The sequence below is a fragment of the Lactuca virosa genome, chromosome 8 (assembly GCF_052849685.1).
Source record: "Lactuca virosa cultivar CGN04683 chromosome 8, Lactuca_virosa_CGN04683_v6, whole genome shotgun sequence".
NCBI classification, from domain to species: Eukaryota; Viridiplantae; Streptophyta; class Magnoliopsida; order Asterales; family Asteraceae; genus Lactuca; species Lactuca virosa.
The window spans coordinates 297,882,823-297,893,524 of NC_136433.1; the positions used below are offsets into that span (position 1 = coordinate 297,882,823).

Below are 10,702 nucleotides of genomic sequence, written 5' to 3' on the forward strand. Positions count from 1 at the left end.
AGTCCAAAGGAAACTTCAAACTCCTGAAGCCCAAATCAGAACCTATGACTATCAGCGCCACAAGAACAAACACTCCCACCCTATCCAAGTCCTACAATGGGACACTTCCCCAATGCACCAAATGCAATTTCCATCATGTCGAGAATTACAGGGATGTAATCTGCAATAACTGTAACAAGAAAGGTCACATCTCGAGGTACTGTAGAAAAACCTCAACCTTTGTAGCAGGAGGAAGCCGAAATCGCTACGGATGCAACCAATCAATGCATTTTAAGAAGGACTACCCGAAACTGAAGAATCGAGGTGGCAAGGGAAGAACACTTATGATTCGGACAGGAGATGCTTTCCAGGACCCAGTTGAGATTACCGGTGCGTTTCCTATCAACAATATTTATGTTTTCCGTATTAGTAAACCTTGATACCAATAGAAACTTTAATTATCCTAGGTTTAGAAGCACGATAAAACATAAATTCTACACACTTAATAAAACTTACACGGTAGGAATGACAATTGGCCAAGTAGAACGCACCTTAGAAATACTTACTAATTTCCCCCTCACCTTGAACAACCACGTATTTTACCTCAACCTAATACCCATGACCATTGGAGGATTCGATGTGAGCATCGGAATAGATTGGTTATCGCCTGACCAAGCCGAAGTTCTATGATATGGGAAAGTCGTCCGACTACTCCTACCCGCTGACGAAGCCCCTGAGATTTATAGAGACAAATTAGGGAAGAATCTAAGAGTCATTTCTTGCATGAAGGAAAGAAAGTGTTTACAGAAAAGATGCTTCGCTTTCTTGTCCTACGTGATGGATAAGTAAGGCAAGGGTAAGGAAATCTAAGATGGTCCATAAGTGTGCGATTACCCGGATGTGTTCCCAAAGAATCTACCTGGACTACCCCTAGTCAGGTAGGTCAAATTCAAATTCGACTTAATCCTGGGTGCAGAGCTAGTAGCAACGTCTCCTTATCGCTGACACCATCAGAAGTGCAAGAACTATCCAATCCACTTCCAGAACCAATGGACAAAGGCTTTATCCAGCCAAGCTCCTCACCCTGAAGAGCTTCGATTTTGCTCGTCAAAAAAGAAGGATGGATCGTTCAGGATATGCATCGACTATCCAGAATCGAACAAACTCACCATCAAAAACCGACACCCACTCCCGAGGATCGATGACCTGTTCGACCAACTGCAAGGATCCTACTACTACTCGAAGATCGACCAGAGATCCGATTATCATCAAATCATAGTTCAAGAAAAGGACATTCCAAAGACCGCATTCAGTACTCGCTACAATCACCACGAGTTCCTGGTTATGCCCTTCGGGTTGACCAAGGCACCAATAATATTCATGGATCTTATGAATCAGGTGTGCAAACCTTATTTGGACAAATTCGTGATTGTCTTTATCGACTACATTTTAATATACGCATGAACCAAGGAATAATATGGCTAGCACTTGCGTTTGATTCTGGAACTACTAAGGAAGGAGAAACTTTATGAAAGGTTCTTAGAATGCGAATTTTGGATCAACGAGGTGCGTTTCCTCGATCATGTGGTCAATAACGAAGGAATTCATGACGACCCTGTAAAGATTGAAGCAAATACGGATTGGAAAGAAGCAACGACATCAACAGAGTACGCTAATTATTAAGGCTTATGGGCTATTATCATGGATTCATCGAGAATTTCTATAAAATAGCAAGGCCTCCCACTGCTCCCACTAAAAAACACAAGAAATTTGATTGGAGAGACAGTCAAGAGTCTGCCTCCCAAAAGTTGAAACAAATGTTGTACAGTGCACCGATTCTGTCTCTCCCAGAGGGAACATAAGACATAGTAGAATTTTGTGATGCCTCTCGCCAAGGATTAAGATGCGCACTGATGCAAAGGTATAAAGCCATTATATACACATCCAGACAACTTAAACCAAGAAAGACGAAACACAATATTTGATGAACCAAATTTGGACCCCTAGGTTTGGTGAAGTCAGGAAACCTAGTTTTAAACGAAGCTTATAAGTTGAGATATTGGATACATCTCGGGATTAACAGGATGTATCTCAATCTTAAGAAGTTTAATTGGTGGCCCAACATGAAGGCATAGATTCCCATGTATGTCGATAAATGATTGACTTGTGCCAAAGTCAAAGCAAAGTACTAGAAGCCATCAGGACTACTACAACAACCATCGATTCTGGAATGGAAATGGAAACAGATAACCATGGACTTTATAACGAAGTTGCCTAAGACTTCGAACGGTTATGACAACATTTGGGTAGTGGTTGACCGCTTGACCAGGTCCGCCTATTTCCTAGCCATTAAAGAAACCGACAAGATTGAGAAACTCACCAGGGCCTACATCAAAGAAATGTTCAGACTACACGAAGTGGAAATATTTATTATGTCGGACCGAGATAGCAGATTCACTTGCAGGTTTTGGCAATCGTTGCAGAGATATCTAGGAACCAAACCAGATAAATGTAATGCATATCATCCTCAAATAAATGGACATAATGAAATGACGATACAAACTCTGGAAGTCATGCTTCATGCTTGTGTAATAGACTTCGGTAATGCATAGGATATTCATTTACCGCTAGTTGAGTTTTCATACGACAATAGTCATCACACCAACATACATGCTCCCCCAGTCAAGGCATTGTATGGACGTAGATGTTGTTCTCCGCTATGCTGGAAAAAACGTAGGAGATATCCAACTGGCTAGAAAGCATGTTGGGGATACTTTATGTACTGGCCCCAAGATCATTCAGGAAACCACGAAGAAGATCATTCAGATCAAGGAAAGGTTAAAGGTCGCACACCTATAGTAAAGGTTCGATGGAACTTTCATAGAGGGTCGAAGCATACTTGGGAACACGAAGACAAAATGAAGCAGAAGTACCCACAACTATTCAACGGTGATCCCTCCACTGGTGGAATGAAATAGTTGTAGGAACGAGATAATTTCGGGACGAAATTCCTTCAACGGAGCGGTAATGTGACATCTCAGAATTTAGGTCTAAATTTGTAAACAGTTAGTTCTCCGTGAACCACAATGTTGTGAACCTACGACATAGTGCCCAGGAGATTTTAAATACAAATGAGATCATATCACTTATAAGTTCCTTTAGGATACCACAAAACGCTCAAAAAGTTAATCGTCGTCATTAAACAAGAAACATTTCAAAAATCAGTGAGACCATATGCCCTAAAAATCAAATTTTCGCATTTGACCTACATTGGGGCCACGAATGATAAAATTAGATAGAACATGCTCTCAGGATTTCGTGGAAATAAAGAACGTCCAAAACGGAGATCGTATGAGAAAATTAGGCATGTTTTAAGTTTTTAAACAGATATATACCTGATTTTACCCCATACCGGACACTACGTAACTCAGTTTAAAGTAGCTACACATCTCGTAAATAAATTTTGAGCACGTTTCTAAACTCAGGCTTCGGCCTAGTAATTAATTTTAGTATACCGATATTTTTATCCTGAACCGAAATCAGATTCACGAAAGTTGACAAATCGTACCATGATTAACGCGAAACTCTGAATGTCGTTTTATGGAGATCTGTGTATCAGATTTAAAATTCGATTAAACACTAGAAATCACCGTGATCGTGCCATTTTCCAGACACTTTCGATATATATATATATATATATATATATATATATATATATATATATATATATATATATATATATATATATATATATATATATATATATATATATATATATATATATATATATGTTCAGGTTCATTTGAGACCATGGTAATTTTGTGAGACCGTGAGACCAAATCTAAAAATAATTTTAAAATGCAAAATAAAAGGAAAAATCCAAAAATTCTTTTTTTGATTGTTATTTTCGGAACTTTAATTACCTAAAAAAAATAAAAAATAAATATAAAAAAATTACCATTTTTTTTAAAAATACGTGAAATATTCTAATAGAATATTACACTGTAAATATTCTAATGTGATTTTTAGAATGTTAGAATATTATACTAGATTTATCAGATATGTAGAATATTCTATTATTCTACTAGAATATGTAAAAGAATGGATTTTTTTTTTATTTTTTTGGTGTTTTTTTTTTGGAAAATATAAATTCCGATGAAAAAAAAAATTCGAAAATTTTCAATTATTTTGCATTTTAAAAATGTTTTTTTGTTTTATCTACCAAATGAATAGCTAGGATTGCCGTTTCTTCATTATTGTGACTCCTCTTCCATCGACGCTGACACATGCCCATTCCATCTTTTTCTTTAATTTTAATCTTCAATTTTTGGAGTGTGACTACAATAAACAAAAGGACTTTTCTCTCAAACATCTTTTTGTTGAGGATGGAAGTAGTGGGAACGTAGGGAGCTGATTTTCAAAGTTAAAGATGATACAATTAGCTCAATTATGTGTAGATAAACAAAGATAGGGCTTAGGGCCCATACTTTTAAGGGCCCCACTTAAACCCAAGTTCTTATTACCTCGTCCATATTCCATTTGGTTGTTCCAAAAAAAGAATCGAATTCCTGGCACGCCTTTCCCGGAATCATTGCAAGCCTAACGCCTCAAAAGAAGTTATGTTCTTCTTATTGTACAAGCGACAATTGATGGTCTTCTTCATTCTCCATTCCCGGCTTGAACACTCTGAAGTCTAAACCGCTGAAATACATTACATTATGTTCTTCTTCTTCTTTCAAATTCTCGGCTTCTTCATTCTCCATTAAAGGCTGTCACAGACTCACAATATCACTGAAACGATAATATATTTGCAGTTTTTTCACTTTTCACTTTTATTTTTCCATTATGTGTCATGTTGTCATTTAATACTTAAAGCCGATTAGGGTTATTGGCTTTGGTTTGTGGAATCGAAATTTATTTATTTTCGATCAAAACCATGTTTGTTTTAAAAATCCCGATTGAAGGCAGATTGGTAGTGACCATGTTCAATCAAAATCGTTTCTGAGTTGTCTGACTATACAACATCTCTTGTTCTTTAGCAGATTCAAACGATAATGAATCTTTCTTGATCTGATTTTTTATTCCACGGGTTAATACTCTTCGGTTCTTATTTTTTCATTTATCGGATTTTTTTAACCCATTGTTAATTGATTACAACAAATTACATAATATGCAATCAGTGAATCAAGTTGGATTGTTGGAACGAATTTGAGTTTTCAGTTTTCCAGATTTGACTAGAGGCCCCAAATTTTTAGTTCGCTTAGACCATCTCCAACCCATCTCCATTTTTCCCCCCATAAATGGAGTAAAAAATGAAGTAAATAGTGTTTCATCTTCAACCCTACTCCATTTTCTACCCCATTTTTTACCCCAAAAAGTATATTCCTAAAATATTTCATTTTTATAACTTATATATATTGTCAAATACACCCCTCTACTAATTAAACTCTATATTTATGATTAACTAATATAAATTAGTATATAACATGATATTATAAATATTAAATATTGCATTTAAATTATAATTAGTAGATAAAATAAACTAGAAATTTATAAAATAAAAATGAAAGGAACTAAAGTTGGCAACCAAACTTCACCTCCATTTTTTGAGATATGAATAGTATTCCCCCATATATATGGGGGAATACTATTCATATCTCCATCTTTTTGAGGTGAAAATGGGATAGGGTTGGAGAAGAACGGGGGAAGAAATGGCGGAAAAAGTGGAGTTTGGGGGTGGGTTGGAGATTTGATTAGAGCCCCCAAGTATTCATCTTTTTCTTGTAGGGTTATTATTATTTTTATTTGGGGTTTATGAAGGGCATGTTCTGATTCTACTAAGAGATGGTAGAAAATGACATTGAATTTACAGGTACTCTTTTTTGTTCATTAAGCTTTTAATTACATGTTTTTATCTTTTATTTGTTTTATCTATTACAAGGATTTTAAATCTAGCTATTTGCTTTTCCTGGGACGTCGATTGGCTTTCACTTATGTTCAGGAACAACTTGGCTATACTCTATCAGGTGCTTGATTCTCTTCCTTTTCTGTTTTCATTTTTTAATAGAGAGGGGAATAGGAAACTAATGGGTGAAATCAACCAATTTCTTAAGCTTTGTTTTTAACTGGAATCCAAATGAGTAAAAATCTCAAAATTTGGAATTATGTTCTTCTACTTCTACATAAATCACCAAACGATTAGCGGGCAAAGTTTTTTGAATATATTAAAGGATAACATAAATATTATCATGAAATTTCTTGAAACTCCACCTGTTTCTTTCTTGATTTATCTCTTATTCGGATGAGGCTATCAGTTTTGGGTTGCTAAATCGATTTTTTTCCTTCATGAAAGTTACTAATGTTCTTCACCTAAATATTTAACTTATTCTTATTGCCTAACAAGTGTTTGACTAAATGCCTCAAAGATGAGATGACTATAATTTTGGTTACCTTTTGTATTTCTTTGCTTATGTTTCTTGTTATATATATATTGATTCAGATGCTACATGAGATTATTACATAATTACATGATTTTATTTACTTGATGGAAGTCACCAGTAATGAACGTATCAAGGAGGATGTATAAACCAGAAACGGTTCGGTCAAATGGGCCGCATACTGCTATCATCTTTGCAAGTGCCTTCAATATTGGATATACAAAGGTGGTGGCGTTTCCCCCGAAGCTGGTTGCTAGCTCCTTAATTTGTTTCCCGTTTTAGAAGGTAAAGAAGAAAATATGCCTGATGCTTTCAATTACCAATTTCTTCCGATTTCCTTACATTTATATTACACTTCACTTTTTTTTTTTTTTTTTTTTTTTTTTTTTAAATTTGGTTGTTCTTATTCCATGTTTATCAATCCGGGTTCTTTCCATTGGATGGTGAAGTTAACAACTATTGTGATGTAAGTTCTCTTTCTCTTTCATGGAAGTCAACACTTGCAGGCCATGGTTTTGGGGATGTTTTGTGGCGTTGGTTGGACTTTATTGGCGGCTTGGTTTCAGGTATCATCTATTGATTTCACCATCTATTGTTTTTTGTTTAAAGCACACATATTTCATGCCTGTAAATAAAAGGCTCTCCCTTTTGTATACCTTGCAAGAGATACCTTTCAGAATAACCTATTTTTTACATGTTTTTGAAACAAGATACAGATGTATTATTTAAGATTCAAATCTAAACCCAATGTTAAGACTCATTATTTGATCATACAATTAAAGTATGAAAGATGACGAACATGGTTATTGGGTCAGTTAGTGTACTCTAATAATTACGTATCTAATAACAATATTCATTACCACATCCACTATTAAGTATCTAATAGTAGCATTGCTTGTTTTAATAGAATTCATTACTACATCAATGTATTGTTGATGTGAGACCCTTTTGTGATACACATATGTAAATTCCTTTAAAAGGTTAATATGGTAGATTAGCAAGTAAACACGGAAATTTAGCATCAAATTGATGCTAATTTGGGCTTGGAGATGATCGTAAATATTAAATTTCCATAAAAAGATATTAACTACTAGAGTTGTAGATAATTTTATAATGACTTGAAAAAAGAGAATTAAATGAATTGATTATGATGCTCTTGATGTACTCTTCTTGTTTGGAATGTTTTCCATTTCTAGAAGAACTTCCACTTTGCGAAATTAATTTATCATTTTAGATGCTTAACAAAACCAATATTAAGTTTTCCATATTTCCACAAGGGCATCTGTACAAAAATTATGCTAATACCAATAATATACTGATGTAATTGTAACATAAAGGTTTTCAATTTGTGATTAGGTAATATGATTTTTTATTTTTTGGATTTTTTTTGTTTTTTCTTATTGATAAATGGTCAACTAAGATCTTTTAATAAATCTCCTTCATTTTGTTTTGAATGTTTGATAGCAAGGTCATCAAGGCTAAGGTTTACGACAAATCCAATCACAAAAGGTATAACTTTTTTCCTCTTGTTTTAAATATTTTTATTTAGGTTTTCTTAAATTTTGTTTTTCATCTATTTTGTTACTTTGATGAAGTCTACCAGTCTCTTCCTTTTATTAATTTTAATTTTTGAATCTTTTGACATTTTTTCTCCAAATTACTACTAAGAAGAATCATCGCTAGACATTATTGATTTGAAATTTCAATTTATTATGAACAAATGAGCGTGGAACTTAATCGGATTAGGAACAAATTAGATTGCTACAAACCCTAACAATGGCTGTTTGCAACATTAATAAGATGGTTGGTTATAAAGATTTGTTATTTTGACCGACATTAATAAGATGCTTGGTGTTATGCAGATGGGTTAACTTGTTGGCTGATGCACTAAAAGCTATCGAAGTTGTAACTTTCTACTATCCATGTGAGTTTCCTAAAAAAAATCAAATTAAGCTAGGGCTGTTTGCAACTTTGAATCCTAATACATTTTCAGGTTGTCTAAAAACAGCTTTTGGTAGATATTGCTTGAAAAATCCTCATCCTAGAGCAGAAAAGTGGTTGAATTTCATTCTCATGTTGTAAAAAAATATTGCTGTCAAATACCCTAAACATCCTCTTCTTTTGGTTGGAAAACCCATTGTTATGAGTTATGACTATCATTGGTTAGATCATAGTTCGTGTGTTGATGAATAGGTATGTTTGTTTCCGTTTCTTAAGAAGTCTTATTTTTAGTTGAAGTTGGTCATAAAGAATTTCATGAGTGACTAACCAATTTGTTCTCATGTTTACTATGATCAGGATCTTTAAGGCCATAGAAATACTAGAAAGTAAATCAGTAGCGGCCTAATGGGAGTGCTACCAACCAATACCTCAGTTATTTGAGTGGGAAACACCTAATCCATTCTTTATGGCAAACAAATGAAGGTACATTTTTTTAAAATTATTTAGTAAATTCCATTTAAGTTTTCCATAAAAAAAATAGTCAATATTTTGATTTTTTTTTTTTGTATGTAATAGGGCAGCAAGCTGATTCTACTGGGAATTAGCTCAAACCAACCTTCCACTACCTGGTCCCATACCAATGTTATCAATGAACATCAGCTGGAAATGAGCAAGATAGGTTCAGGAAAGAAGAGGTAATAATAAACTGCTAATCGCAAGAAATAGTAACTTACTATCGTTTACATCATTCAAATAGAAGCTTACTTTCAATCTTCCGTTTACAAGGTACAGTGTTTTAATTGTTAGGAATAACAACTTGCTTTCATTTCTTTCCATTACATCATTGAATTCTCAATCTTTTTCTTTATTAAATCACTATGCTTTTTAAATTCTAGCCAATTATAGCATATACTTCACTTTTTTTTTTTTTTTTTTTTTTTCATATCAAGTCATTATACCTAAGGCTGTCAAAAATTCTGGTTCACTTGATAAGCTTAGTGTTGAAAAACAAGTAATGAGGCTACGACTTTGGTATAAAAAATTACACGATCATGGAAGCTTATCCCTCAATTTGTTTGATTATATTGTTTTACCGATTTTCATATTCACCTTCTTCTCTTGGATAACTAATGGAGCTCTTATTTAGTCAAATACATGAATGATCATATGTTTTTAGTCAAATACATGAATGATCATATGTTTTTAAATATTACTTCTAAAAATATATCATTTATGCATCAGCATGCGACTTAAGTTTTGATTTGAAATTTCAGTGTTGGAACGTGAAATAAAAACAAAATATTAGAGGTGAGTATGTGGCAAGTGGGTGTGGGAGAGGAATCCAACTTTGCATTTGTTTTGAAGAAAAGCTACCAGGTCATATGATCATGAATGGCTAAAAAAGAAGAGAATCCATGCATTTTTTTTAAATATTTTCTTTTGTAGTGTCATCAATAGGGCTTCCTTTCATGTGAGATTTTACAAGCTATCCAACTGCTCTTTTGTCATTTTATACTTGCGTCCATCTTATTTATGTGTTCAAGTGGTTGCAGGTGTTTATTTTTGTGTTTAATTATTGGGTTAGATGCAATAATGGCAACTTACTTTTGTTATTATCCTGAACCTGAAATTTCTTGAGGTAAGAAGAGTTGTTGATTTTGATTATAGCAGAATTATAGTTCGAGTCACTCTTCCATAATTCAACTGTTGTTGCTTCCTTCAAAGGCCTCTTTAGATTAAAGATGATGATATCAATAGGTATTTTTTTTAATTCATTACTTATGCATTATAGCATGCGACTTTCATTTCTTTAATCAACAAAATTACTTATGCATTATATCATGCTACTTTCATTTCTTTAATCAACAAAATTTAACTCATTTAAAACCTTTTAAGATCATATAATACACATCATTTTTAAATTTCCAAACTTACCCTTCATGAGCACGGTTCTTTTAAATTAACTAGTATATATATATATATATATATATATATATATATATATATATATATATATATATATATATATATATATATATATATATATATATATATATATATATATATATATATTACGCAACTTCAAATCTAACGTCATGTAAATTGAGACAGCTTGTAAATGAGGTAAATAAATAAATAAATAAGAAAATAAATAAATAATAAAAAAAAAAACCATGTGCATGCATACGTAACTATCATGCTTAGAAAAAGTATTTATCTTTTATCTTAGACACGGTCAACCTCCACCCTTTTGTTACTTTTGAAATATGTTATTTTGTTTTTTCATATATATTTGTATAATCTCGGTCCCTATACCCTACACCCTCTCTAAAACCTTTCTCTCT

At 33.3% G+C, this 10,702-nt stretch overlaps 1 long non-coding RNA gene across 10 annotated transcripts; it reads left to right on the forward strand.

The window, feature by feature from the left end:
- The first annotated feature begins 5,661 nt into the window (after positions 1-5,661).
- Positions 5,662-9,915, forward strand: LOC145128846 (uncharacterized). Of its 10 annotated transcripts, none has more exons than XR_013717130.1 (10): positions 5,662-5,851; positions 5,921-6,005; positions 6,479-6,701; positions 6,866-6,982; positions 7,881-7,925; positions 8,279-8,340; positions 8,410-8,609; positions 8,715-8,840; positions 8,934-9,052; positions 9,632-9,915. It is a non-coding gene; the product is annotated as an uncharacterized LOC145128846 (long non-coding RNA). The 10 variants fall into 10 exon arrangements; XR_013717131.1 differs by having other exon boundaries at positions 6,531-6,701; XR_013717132.1 differs by having other exon boundaries at positions 6,538-6,701.
- Positions 9,916-10,702: the final 787 nt, after the last annotated feature.